This window comes from Mirounga angustirostris, unplaced genomic scaffold (genome assembly GCF_029215605.1).
Source record: "Mirounga angustirostris isolate CCGP_5_RB_7025 unplaced genomic scaffold, mMirAng1.0.hap1 SCAF_6, whole genome shotgun sequence".
NCBI lineage: Eukaryota > Metazoa > Chordata > Mammalia > Carnivora > Phocidae > Mirounga > Mirounga angustirostris.
Genome location: NW_026991714.1, coordinates 111,999,142 through 112,011,611, shown reverse-complemented (window position 1 = coordinate 112,011,611; position 12,470 = coordinate 111,999,142). Strand labels below are relative to the sequence as shown.

At 44.0% G+C, this 12,470-nt stretch overlaps 1 long non-coding RNA gene across 1 annotated transcript in view; it reads right to left on the bottom strand.

Annotated features, from left to right (window-relative positions):
* Nucleotides 1-7,165: 7,165 nt before the first annotated feature.
* LOC135364656 (uncharacterized) overlaps nucleotides 7,166-12,470 on the bottom strand; it is a 56,629-nt gene continuing 51,324 nt past the window's right edge. The window contains exon 3 of the long non-coding RNA XR_010412100.1: nucleotides 7,166-7,754. This is a non-coding gene — a long non-coding RNA (uncharacterized LOC135364656). The remainder of the gene's footprint in view (nucleotides 7,755-12,470) is intronic.

Sequence of the window (12,470 nt, the reverse complement as noted above, 5' to 3'; positions counted from 1 at the left end):
CTGCCCCTCCTTAGAGGAAGGTGGTTCTTTGGAGGGAGGTAGAGACAAGTAGACTCTTACAAGTATGTGCAGTGGGAAAATCTGAGCTCACAGGGTAGATTCTATAATTTTGCTTTAAATTAATATTTTTGAGGCATTTCCATGTTTGCTGTCTTCTTGTTATTCCATCTATCTCTTGCTATGTAACAACTCTCCCTCCCATGGCTTAAAAACAATAACTATTGTTTATTATCTCTCAAAATTCTAGAGCTCACCTGGGCTTACCTGGGGTGTCTTTGCTCCTCATTCAATTGGCTGGGACAGCAATTATTTTTAGGCTTGACTAGGCTAGACCAACTAAGATGACTCACTGAAATGACTAATGTTTGGGAGCACTGTTGGCTGGGAACTCAGTGGGGTGGTCAACTAGAGAGCTGGCTGATCCTCTACCCAGCCTCTCCACACTGTTCAACCTTCCCCCAGTGTAGCAACTGCATTCCTAGTGCACAAAACCTGTACATCTCTTTAGGTCTAAATTTGCAAGTTATGCAGGGTCATTTCCACCACATTCTAATGGTCAAAGCAGGTCCAAAGGCCAGTCCATGTTCAAGGGAAGGGAATTTGTTCTCACCTCTAGATGCAGGGAGTGGAAAAAAAAAAGAAAATCACCACCATCTTTAATTATTCAGAGTTCATTCTGTGGTTACAGATTGCTTACATTCCTCTCACATGCAAAATACACTTCGCTACATCCCAGTGATCACAAAAGTCTTATTCAATTATAGCATCAGACTTGGACTTGAACATCAGGATTTTATTGTTTAATCATGTCCAAAAGTGTATGAGAAACTTACCCTGATGGATGTGCCATTCTTTGGGGGTAGGTCTTTAGTGTGGTTCTTCTAGATCAGATGGCCTATGAGTTAAAGAGACACAGCTCAACATGCACTGATAACAGACACAGGGCAACTACTATAGAAACCCATGTTCACAGAGGGAGGAAATACGAGGCACATAAACATCACTGTTCCAGAGCAATTCTGAATTCTGCCTGGGCACATGTCACAACTCCCCCTCCTCTAGGGGTAAGGGATGTATATTGATCAGGACCTGGGTTTGCACCCTCAGGTCTTAGTTGTTAGATATGTTTCTCCTCAGATCCTAGTTTTGTTGTCTGGGCCATTGGTTCCACCCTCTGAGTCATCTCTCCTGTATTGACTATATTTTCTTATTTTCTACATTCTCGATGCTCTGGCACTTGGAACTTTACACTGGAGAGATTGTCCCTCTGAGGGTTAGCTAACTCTTAGATATAGGAAACTCCCTTCTCTTCTGGTACATCTTTGACATCAATCAATCCAGAGCCAACAGCCCCAACCATCTAGTTTACCAAATTCTCACCCACCAATATTCCTTTTGCCCTAAATCACACCAGGGCCAGGTATTGGACAACTAGGGACCACCCCAATAGCCCGGAGCCCACCTGAAATTACGCAAAATATCTAATCTTGGGCTTACTCAGCATATCTATCCTACCTCACCCATTCCGTCCTGCAAGGCTCTGGATCATTCTTTCCCTTCTCACCCCTCACTGCCTCCTGACCATCTCTGGTCCTTCCCCATGGTCCAGCAGGGTATGGCATGATCTGTGAGTATAAATTTCGTCCTTCAAGACAGTTATTTCCATGTCTGCTGTCTCACCATACCTGATTAAAACAAATCCTGGGTACATTTTAATACATCTCCTTTTACCTAAAAAAATGATCCATATTTAGCGCAATAGCTTTCTCACACTCCTTCCTGTCCAAAAAAGATGGAGTTTATAGAGGCTTCCTCATTTCTTGTTAGTCAAGGTTTGATCACGAAGGAGATCTACTGCAAGTTCTGTGGAATGTGGGATTTATTATAGTAACTAACCTCCACAGTTGTGGAAGGAACTGAGTCAGTGAAGGTCTAAAAGAGAAAGGTGGGTGAACAGAGGAAAGACACAGACTGAGTTTCCTGGACAAATGGAGCAGGTGGACAGGCTGAAGTTGCTGAGAAAGTCTACCAAAATGGACTGTGAAGAGGATCTGGGGGAGACTTCCATGGAAAGCTATCACTTTTGTGTGGCTGCTGTTTATGACGGACCATAGGCAAGAGTCTGATGGGACCACTGGGACACTGTTGGCTCACAGAGCTAGGATCCGGAAGATCTGGATGGAGAGCTGATGAGCCCAAGGATCATTTGGAAGCCATCTGTGTTTGACCTCCATCCGATCTTTGGCATACTTGCCTTTACTCCAGACATTCAGTTTTTCTCTCCTTTGCAGAGGACAGGCCTTCCCACGCCTGTGACAGGAGACTGTCTCTCCTTCTCTGACTCTTTATGGACAGAGTTGGTTTGTACTGTCTCAGCATTATCTACCCCGCCTTCACCCCGTGGTCCAAGACAAAACAGGCGACTGACAGACTGTAATATAGTTTAAATCCTGATCCCCTGGAGCTCATTCCTCCATTTCCTCCTTCCCTTTCTTCTTGGTTTCTATGCTTTCTTTATGCCAGGCCTATGCACTGAGGGCTTGTGATGCACCTAACACTGGGCTTGGTGCTGGGGCAGATCACACCATGAGTAACTGAGTGAAGATGCAGCTTTGTGTATCTGTGCCTGCCTGCCTGCCTTATTCATTCATCTAACAGTTGTAATTTGAGATAGTGTTTGCAGGACTTTGTGTGGGGATGAGGGAGGCACCCAGCTCCTTCTCTAGCAGAGGACAGAAAGCACAGACCCTTGGGAAGAGGCACAATGGGTATCGCAAAAGCCAGAGGGGAGTTGAAGACAAACTGCTGGAAGGCATTGAGGTTGAAAAGATACATTAAAGTCAGATTCTGGGAGTCCTTTAATGCTTGTCTAAGGATTTGAGCCTGTTTCTGTGCTTAATGGGAAGTCATTAAAGATTTTTGAGATGTAGAAGCCTATGGTAAGAGTTGAACTTCAGGGAAGTGCAATGCCATGGGAGGATTCAGAGGTGGGATGGTGAGTTCGGCTTATCACCTGGGAACTGAGGAAGGAGAGCTATCCTAGAGTGATTTGTCACATGAGTCTTGGAGCTGGAGTCCCCATGGTGTGCATAGTCTTGGGCTGATTGCCAGTAACTCTGAGCTCTCACAGTTGTGGGTGTGGGAGGTACTGAGCGGTTGTGCCATCCTGTTGGCAGTGGGCATCAAGATTGTAGGACCAGGATGTTGGGATGTAAGGCCTGCCAGAAGGCAGGGTGTCTGCAGGACTCAGGAGACCGTATCACACAAGACAAATTCACTTGGTCACACAAGAGCCAGGAAACTCTTCTTTTGGCCAAGTCCACTCTGACAAATGAATCTTTTCTTGCCACCAAATCGATAGTCACTGAACTAAAGAATTGTTGGAGATAATTTTTAACTCAGTGGAGCCTATTTCCTATAAATCATATTTATTTATACATCCATTCATTCACAAATATCGGTTAAGCATGTGCTGTGGCATCATGATATAGCACATTGATGGTGGGGGTGGGAGTGTGCCTGTCCTTTCTCCCATGAAATAATGGTGATGGTAGATGGCAGGACATTCTTTCCCTTTTTTCCTTTTCTTTTTTTAAAATAAATAATGCTTTTGTTTGGCCAAATAAAATATCGACAATCTTCTATTAATACCCCACCTCCCTCCCTAGTCCATGATTCTCTGGATAGAAATCATTGCTTTGTGACAGAGGCTGCACATAGTTTTTATCCTGTTCAAATGTTTATTATGGACTTAAAAAGGCAATGATGATATTCCTGTCAAGTTTCTGCATGACAGGAATAGGAAAGGGTTCTAATACACAGGTATCCAATATGCTGGATCACGGTCCAGAGCTTTCTGAAAAAAAATGGCCAGTGCCCTCAGGAGATGGATCAGGGAAGCAGCTGACAACACAGAAGAAGGTGATGCTGAAAGTAGAGGCACCATAGTTCAGACCACAGCAGGACCAGGGGTCTGGAGCTGGCCAGTGCACTCTGAAGAGCAACACCGACAGACGTGGGGAGTCCAGGAAAGAGTGGCCAGTATGGGGAAGCCATTCTTTTGGAATAGAAACAAATGAGAGACAGGTGTTTCATTAAAAAAAAAAAAAGTGATGGCTTGAGGCAAAAGGTAAAGAGTAGCCTAAGAGTGCTTATAAAAAGAACAACAACAACAAAAACCCACAAAGTTATACTGTTGTATTATAGAGACTTCTGAATATTTTGTAAATCCCACCAGAAGGCAGAACTAGGGATAGTGGATGGAGACTACAAGAAACCCAGCTGGTCTTACTATCAGAAAAAAAGAAAAGAAAAGAAAAAAGAAAAAAAATCCCAACTATTGGCATTTGCCCCACATGGAATATATCGCTGTTTTGTCTACTTCCTCATTCAGGGTATAGCTTCTCAATAAACAGTCCTCATGCTGGAGCATTTGGTGAATCTCCAAACCGGTAGCCACTAACATGCCTGGCTCCTCATGGGGGACAGGCAGACGTGTTGAATTTAATTAAATGATTTGATGCTCAGGTGTTGATTGGTGTCCAGCATGGCAAGTTCTCATAAAATTCTTTTGGGGCTCACTCAGTTTTGTTGATCCACAAGTAGGGATTGCCCAGCACACTAAAATCTTAGCTTTTATTCCCTGTGGTACAGGACTTCTTGAGGCTAACACAGCACTCTGCATCAGTTTCTCCATATGTACAAAAGAAACTCCCAGGAGTCCATAGCCTAAATGGTGAATAATTGGAGATATACAAAGCATGATTGACTTGACAACGATTGATTGACAATGACTGAGGCTCAACAGAGTCTGGTAGAAACAGCAGGGAGGAAGGACATAGCTGCTGTGGGGTCAGATACGGTTCACAGAGGAAGTGGTATTTGTGCTGAATTTGCTAGTGGGGAGAGGAGTAGAGGTTTGAGGCAGGAGGTGAGACAGGAGAGATGGGCAGACCCAACCTGGAAGTATTAGAAACAAGATGGTTTGGGGAAGCTAAAGACATGATTTGACATGAGGTGAGCACAAACTTTGAGAGGAGAGGGTTAAAGTGACAAAAGATAAAGCTATACAAATAGATAAAGGGTCATAATGGTCTTCTGGGGCAGACTAAGGGGCTAGTGATATCCTGTGGACAACTGAGCTTCTTCTCAGGGTGGACTATTCTGTGGACCATGGAGCCTTCTAATGATGTGAGTTTCCCATCTTTAACCCACATCTACTTAAGTAATCTCCATATCCAAAGGAACTGCCATATAATGACTCAGATTTCTGGTGTGTTGTCTGCCATCAGAGAGATAGGACATTGGTAATCATGTTAGAAAAAGATCTTTATTTTCCCCTTCAAAATAAATGCTTTCTCTCCTCTCTTTTCTGCCCGCTTCTCTCATTTTGTTGGCAGTAAGAATCAGGCTTTGACAAATGATCAGGTGAGCTGCCGTCAGACTAACAACAAAGGCAGTTTTAAAAAATTATTATTTTATATTTAAAAATAAGCTTGGCTTCTACAAGTGTTCCTATTTTCTAGATTGATGACACTTCAGGTGGGCCTCCATTGTGAAGAGTAAACACTCCAAATTGCTCCTTCTCCTTGTAGGCTTCTTAAAGCAGAGACTGTTGGCTTGGAGAATGGTGTTTTGATAAATACACGTTTTAAAGCAAAGTTCTCTTCACCTCATACCCAACAGCATGTATTAAAACTTCACTGAAAATTGACATCAGAAAGTAGGAAGATTGTCCTAGGGCCATGGACATAAAAGGCTTAAGGACTCCAGATAGTTTTAATAAGATAATTAGAAGCCACAGCCTGAGTTGAGGATTAGACTTTGCTCTTTTTTTTTTTTTTTTTCAGTAGAAAGCACAAGAGAAATAATGTTTTTTAAAGACATCAGAGCAAAAAGAGATGGGAGGGGGAAATGGAGGAGGAGGAGGAAGAGGAGGGATGCCAAGCAGAAAATTTGTAACCATTTGCATGATAAACACTTCCAGGCTGCTTGTCCTTACCATAAACACTGGAGTAGAGGGCTGGCTGGTCTGAAAGGAGGTTGTTGGGAATCTGGATAAAGCAAAAGGGAAAATGAGTCCCTCAGCCAGGTCACCCCCAGCCATGCCTAAGCCCTGCCAGGAGCAGGGCTTCTAACACTTTTCCTAAGAAAATGACGTTGCAGATAAGGTCCTTTATCTATCACTCTTGTCCCAGGTGGTCTGGATGCTTGCCACATCACTCCTGGGACCCTACTGTCTCCTGGAAAAACAATCCTGCCTGCCAGCAGCCTCTTGGACTAAGGTGGTCCCACGTGTGGTAACAGGGTCCCATTCACTTTCTCAAGCATCACCCACTGGCTTTCCTGTCCTAGTCTCCTGTCCCTTTTCTTCCCTTCTCATCTCTTCCTTCCAGTGGTGACGCTAAATAATTCCAAATAAATATGATGACCCTGCGAAACAAACAGCTATGGAGTGAAATTACTATGGTTAAGAGTACTAGTTAGTCAACAATGAGCACTACTTTTAGGACTTCCCAGCATACCATACACATGGTACTCAAGGCTATAAAGCAGCATCTCCTGTTAACCTCGTACGAAACCTGCGAGGAAGCAAGTTCTTATACCCAAGATAGTTCATGGCTGAGAAACAGAAAGACTGGTTACCATGTGTGAGGTCACACAGCTAGTGCCCGGCAGACAGGTGTTTGGCCCCATGCATGTGGTCAGTCTCTAGAACACTGACAGTAAGCGGCTGCCCATCCACTCTCCTCATTGTTCACTTATCCGTGTGAGCATGAAACCCAAGATGCCTCTTTGGTATTTTTCTGACTTCAGCAATTCTGACAAGTCTGATTTTCTGAATTTAATTTCCATGACTCTTGATGAAAAGGATCAAAGAGTGGCCTTCCTGACCTTGCCCAAACCAACAAAACTCCCCAGGTCTCCAGCAACAGTGAACATGGAATTTGGAAACAGCTTCGGGGCTGTGCCTACCTTCCCCAGAAGCCACTGACAGGCTCTGGATAAACACTCTGAGCCTCAGTTTTCTCATGGAGATAATGTCTTCTTCATGGAGCTGTGATGAGGGCTAAACGAAATCCTGTATCTAAAAGACCGAATTCAACACCTGTCACAAAGATGTGCCCAGAAAATACAAGTCCCTGCCCTCACTCCCTCTCCTCCTCCGTAATCCCAGGCTTGTGCTGGGTGGTGCTGGGGACAGCAGCAGCCTGGTGTCACTGCTTCATGTGGAACTTTCTTGGTGGCACAGCCAGAGAGAGGGACAGGCGGAATCTCCCCTGCCTAGAGCCCGTACTGCCAGCAGCAGGGTGAACTGGGTGATCCTGCTGTTGAGGTGCCACCTTAGGGTGGAGCAGGACCTGTTTTCAGTTCGTCCATTTAGTCACCTTCCAGCCCCAGCTTTTGTGGGGGTGTTGAGAGTTACAGACAATGATACATGAGAAGTATTCAGTATGATGCCCAACAGAGAGGAAATGGTTAATGCACGTTAGTTCTTTTCTCCCTTTTATTTCCTTTCATGTTCAAATTCAGGCTTCTGCAAGGGATTGTGCTCTCTGGCCTGAAGGATATGGAAAATGAACAAAACGAGCTCTGACTGTCATCGGATCCCGGGACCCCGTCCAGGTGAAAGATGCACATCGCCCTGAGGTGAGAGCTGCAGAAGAAGGGGCATGAAGAATGAGCCATCTCCCTCCTCAGCACTGGGTCAGGGAGGCAGAAAATCACAATCACCAGGAGCCGTTCTTCATTTTCTGCAATGAAATTTGGGAGGATCATCTTCAATCAGTGTCATTGCGGGAAGAGAAGGAGCCACTTTATATGTTAACTCTGATTTCCCACAAAAAGAAAACCTTGATGAGGCCATCCCTTGGCATCTGCCATCGGCCCTTCATACCTGCCCCACCTGAGCCACCCATCACCTTCTCCCCGTCGTGCACAAAGCACAGTCCATCCACTGGGCTGTCATTCTCTGTCAACCTCATCTCCATTTTGATTCTTGGGGGTGCTCCTTTTCTGACACCCTCTGTCAGTGGGTGGGGCTCCTGAGGTCTCTTGTTTCCCTTTCCTACCACACATATGCCATCTAAGGGGCTCTGTAACACCCCACACACATGGGTCACCACGGTTGGCCTCGTTCCTGGGTCATGATGCTCCCTACATCTTTTATTTCCTTTTTGCCTCACTTTTAGGGCTTGAGAAATTACAAATTTGGACTCTAGGCTATGATTCCATCATGGCGCCTTGATAAAGTGCCTTGAGGTGCTCGACCTGAGACCCTGTCAGTTTTATTCAAGTCATTAGAACGTCTCTTCCAGAGCTTTTCTAGCGGGATGACCCCATGTTTTACCCCAGTCCATAGGTGAAGCCTGAGTACAATCTAAAACATTCTGTAAGGATGAACCATCCCTCATCCTCTCCATTGCTGCCATCCTGGTATAAGCCGATTTCATGGGTCACCTGCATTGCTGTAATAACCACTTGCCTGGTCTGTCTGCCCATATCTTGCTTACCCTTCCCATGCACCTCCAGAGTCTATTCTCAGAGCGGCAGCAACAGAGGGCTAACTAAACATAAGTGAGAGCTGCTCAAAGCCCACTGATGGCTCCCTCCCCTTGGGAGGAGAAAGCTTTTGGCTCTCTAGCCCCCACTCCACTTCACGCCAGGCTGCCCACCCTCTGACCTCGCCTCCTACCCTCCTACTCCGCCCCTTGGTTCCTCCTGGCTGTTTCCAGCATTTGAGGCAGACCTCTACTTCAGAGGAATGCTCTTCTCCCAGAAGTCCTCGCAAGTTTTATTTTTTTTCCTTTTCTTCACTTCCTTTATTTGTTTCCCCGCAAAAAAAAACCAAAAACCAAAACAACACCTTTTCATTGAGGTCTTCAGTAAACACTCTTTTAAATTGCAACCCTTACTTCCTGCATGCTGGTATCTATCATTCTTATTCCCTTTCTGGCTTTATTGTTTTCTTCACAAGGCTTATCATTTTCTAACACACGATATATTTTACCTATGTTTTGTCTGTCTCCTCCCAATCAATTTTAAGCTCCATGAGGATGTGAGTGTTTTCTGTACCCCAGCACCTAGAATACTTTCTGGTGCAGAGTGGGTCCTCAGTAAATGCGTGTGGAATAAATTCATTCTAGTAATGCTAGCCAAGACCAGGACCTGGTCATCTCTCCATCCATCCGCTTGCAGTTTGATTGCTCGTCACAATGCACATGGCCCTTGACTGGCCCCCTTGGGTACCCATAGCAGGACAATAATAAAGGCATAATTCCTTTCTTTGGGAAATAAATCTATTCCAACTTTTTTTCAGTCATTATTTATACCCTAACTCCAACTAGATTTTTCATTACCATGTGTCACTGACTTTGAGCAACTCTTTCGAGTGCTGATGACCTTGGACACACCTGTTCCCCATTTAAAGGCCAGGATGGAGATGAAGGATGGCCCTGTTATTATTACAACTTGTCAAGAAACCTCACTGGTTTGATCAATCCAGACAACCTTCGTTCAGAGGGAAGAGACAAATCAGTCATACCAGTTATTTGACAAGGTGTCAAAGACACAATGGTTTTTGGCTGAAATGAAATATCCTATCAGGTGGGTTGGTTTTGTTTAGAAACATGACTTCCCTCTAAGACTCTATAAAGTCTACACATATATCCCGTTATTCACATCCTTAGACAATAAGCCCAAACTTGCCTTGTTTACTTGTCCTAAAATCAGGAATAGTATTTGTGAGTTTCAGTAGGCAGAGTCGGATAGGCTGCACCTGAGACAGGGTGGGAAACTAATAGTATTCATAGAGTGGCAATACTGGTTGAGCACTTTGTGTGCATACTGTTACTTATTTCTCAGAATAGCCCTCTAAGATAGGTTTTATCATCACATTTTACTGATGAGAAAACTGAGGTGCAGAGAGGTTCAGTAATTCTCCAGAATTATTTGATATGTAGCATCAGAGCTGAGATTTGAATCCGGTACTGTCTGATTCCAAGCGCAGTTCCTTTAGTGTTTCAATCCCTATTCTCATTCTTTCTCTTCTAGGCTAGTTCTGTGGCCAGTTGGATCAGAGTTGTCTCTTGGATATGCTCCTTTTCTGACAGCCTGTGTCACCCATTGGGGCTCCCTGAAGTAGCCAAAAGTTCAGAAGGAAAAGTAGACTGAATATCCAATCCCTTCCCCTTGCACGATCCTTGGAATGTATCTGCTTTCCAGCTATGTACACAAATATTGAGGGATCAGCCATTCTTCAGTTAACATCCAAGGTCGACATTACTTACTTAATTCTATAGTAAGATTCAGTCAGTTGCTAGAAAGAGAAATCCATCTTAAATGTCTTAAGGAATAAAGCAAATGTATTGGCCTCCTAAAAAGTCCCATGGGTAGCATCAATTTCAGCAACGGTGGAATACAGGTGCTAAAATGATGGCACTAGGAATATGTCTCTCTTTATCATGTCTCTATTTTCTTTCATGTCACCAAACTCTCCCCATCAGGTAGCAACTTGGTTACAATTAGCTACACTTACCTCACCTGAGCAATCCTAGAAGAAAGAGGCCGTTTCTTTTCTATCATTTCCAGGAAAACTCAGGAACTGAGTATCACTGGTCTGGCTAGGGCCAGTGCCCATCCTGAACTCAAAAACTGGCCAGGAAAATGGAACAATTTGATTAACTAGATATAGAACAGAATGGGGTCAGCCCCACTGGAACAACATGGATGAAAGGTTGGGGAAAGGCATTTTTAAAGGCAAATTAGAGTGTTATATCTTCAGTAATGGCAAGTAGATACTGGACATCCAACAAAAATAATGCAAAACAATACAAAACATCCAGCCAAAACAATAGATAGCCACCAAACCAACTGTGTGATATAGGGTAACTTGCATATGCTCTGTGTCTATCAGTTTGCTCATCCATAAAACAAATGTACAGTGTATCTCACAACATTAGTTAAGGATCCAATGATACCAAGTTTGAAATTGCTTAGCACAATTGCTGATGCTTTGTAAGTCCTCCAAATAGCATTTTATTATTTTGCGTTATAATGCCCCAGGCCTCATGAATCTTCTTACACCTTCCTATATGCAACTTGATTGCCTTACTTTCCTTATGCCTCCGGATCCTTATTTGAATGCCCCAGAATTTCTCAGACAATTTTGATGATTTTTGATGGCTACAGGGTCCATGGGAAGCTGGAACTTTCAGAAAGATTGCTACAAAAGCTGTTGGCAGCCATCATTTTTCAACGAGGGCTGCATGTGTATGATTTTTGTGGACACTGTATGAGGCAGAGGTACACATCTCATTATCCTGTTAATTCTCTCACATGTTGCTATTTTGCCATAATCTCCTTTCCCCAAAGACAAGGAGGAAGAGGGAGACAACAGTAACACACATAACAGATTGTGCTTTGATATACATGAAAGATCTGGGGCGGGGAATAGCATCTTCTGTAGAAAACACTCCATAAAATTTGGCCCCGGTAGCAATTAACTGGTTGAGGACTATCTTTTGGAAGAAGTCATATTAAATAAGCTGTGGAGATAAGCTTCTGGGGACAGCCTCTTTTTTCCCTCTCTTCAAATCCGTTCTGTAAATATTTCAGGAAAAGTCCTGAAAGCTGCCTCCCTGGTGGTGGATAGCATTGTTTTAGAAAACACAGTTTATAAGCAGTGTTCTCTGGAATGCTTAAAAAAAAGTCAGCCAACTTTCCACTGATGGAACATGAAAATGGCACAGAAAACAAAGGAACTCCTGGGAGCAGGTGACCATGACACAGAGGATTCAGTTTTCTCATTTTGTCTTTGACATGTTCTTTGTCTGAATGTAGACTTTTGTCCATTTCAGAAGGGAAGTGCCTGGCAATTAACATTCACTCATTAAAACAGGATTTGTTCTAGAGTCAGGAGATAGATCCATGAAAAAATTGACAAGGTTGTTGCTCTCAAAATCCGATATTCTAGTCAGGGAGTCAGAAAATCAACAAATAATGAAGCAAGAAAAATACTGGAGAATAAATGTAAGCCAAAGAGTTGAACCAGGTTTAGGTGACAGAGCGTGCACATGGCAATGCTGGACCAGGTGTTTGCAGCAGGTGAGTTGATGCGCTGCTAGATCCTATTTACAAGCCAGTACACACATCTTCCAGCTGTGGAGGGTAATTCTGTGGCCAGTGGCCTAAACCTGCAACCTTTTCCTGAGAATTGTACTTGGCTGGTAGGAGATCCCCGTGAGGCAGCCAATGACTGACTGATTGATTCCATGGTACAAAAGCCTGGCTCCTTACCTCAAGGCAGGCCACCTATGAGCAATGATTTATGCGCCAGATCTTTCCCCCACTACAACCCATAGATCAGTCCAAGGCTAGACATTACCTAAGACCACACCTAAGACTGTGTCCTTGTTCTCTTTTTCTCTTCTCCTCTGTGCTTCCCTCACTCCATCGCAGGCTTCCCCTGA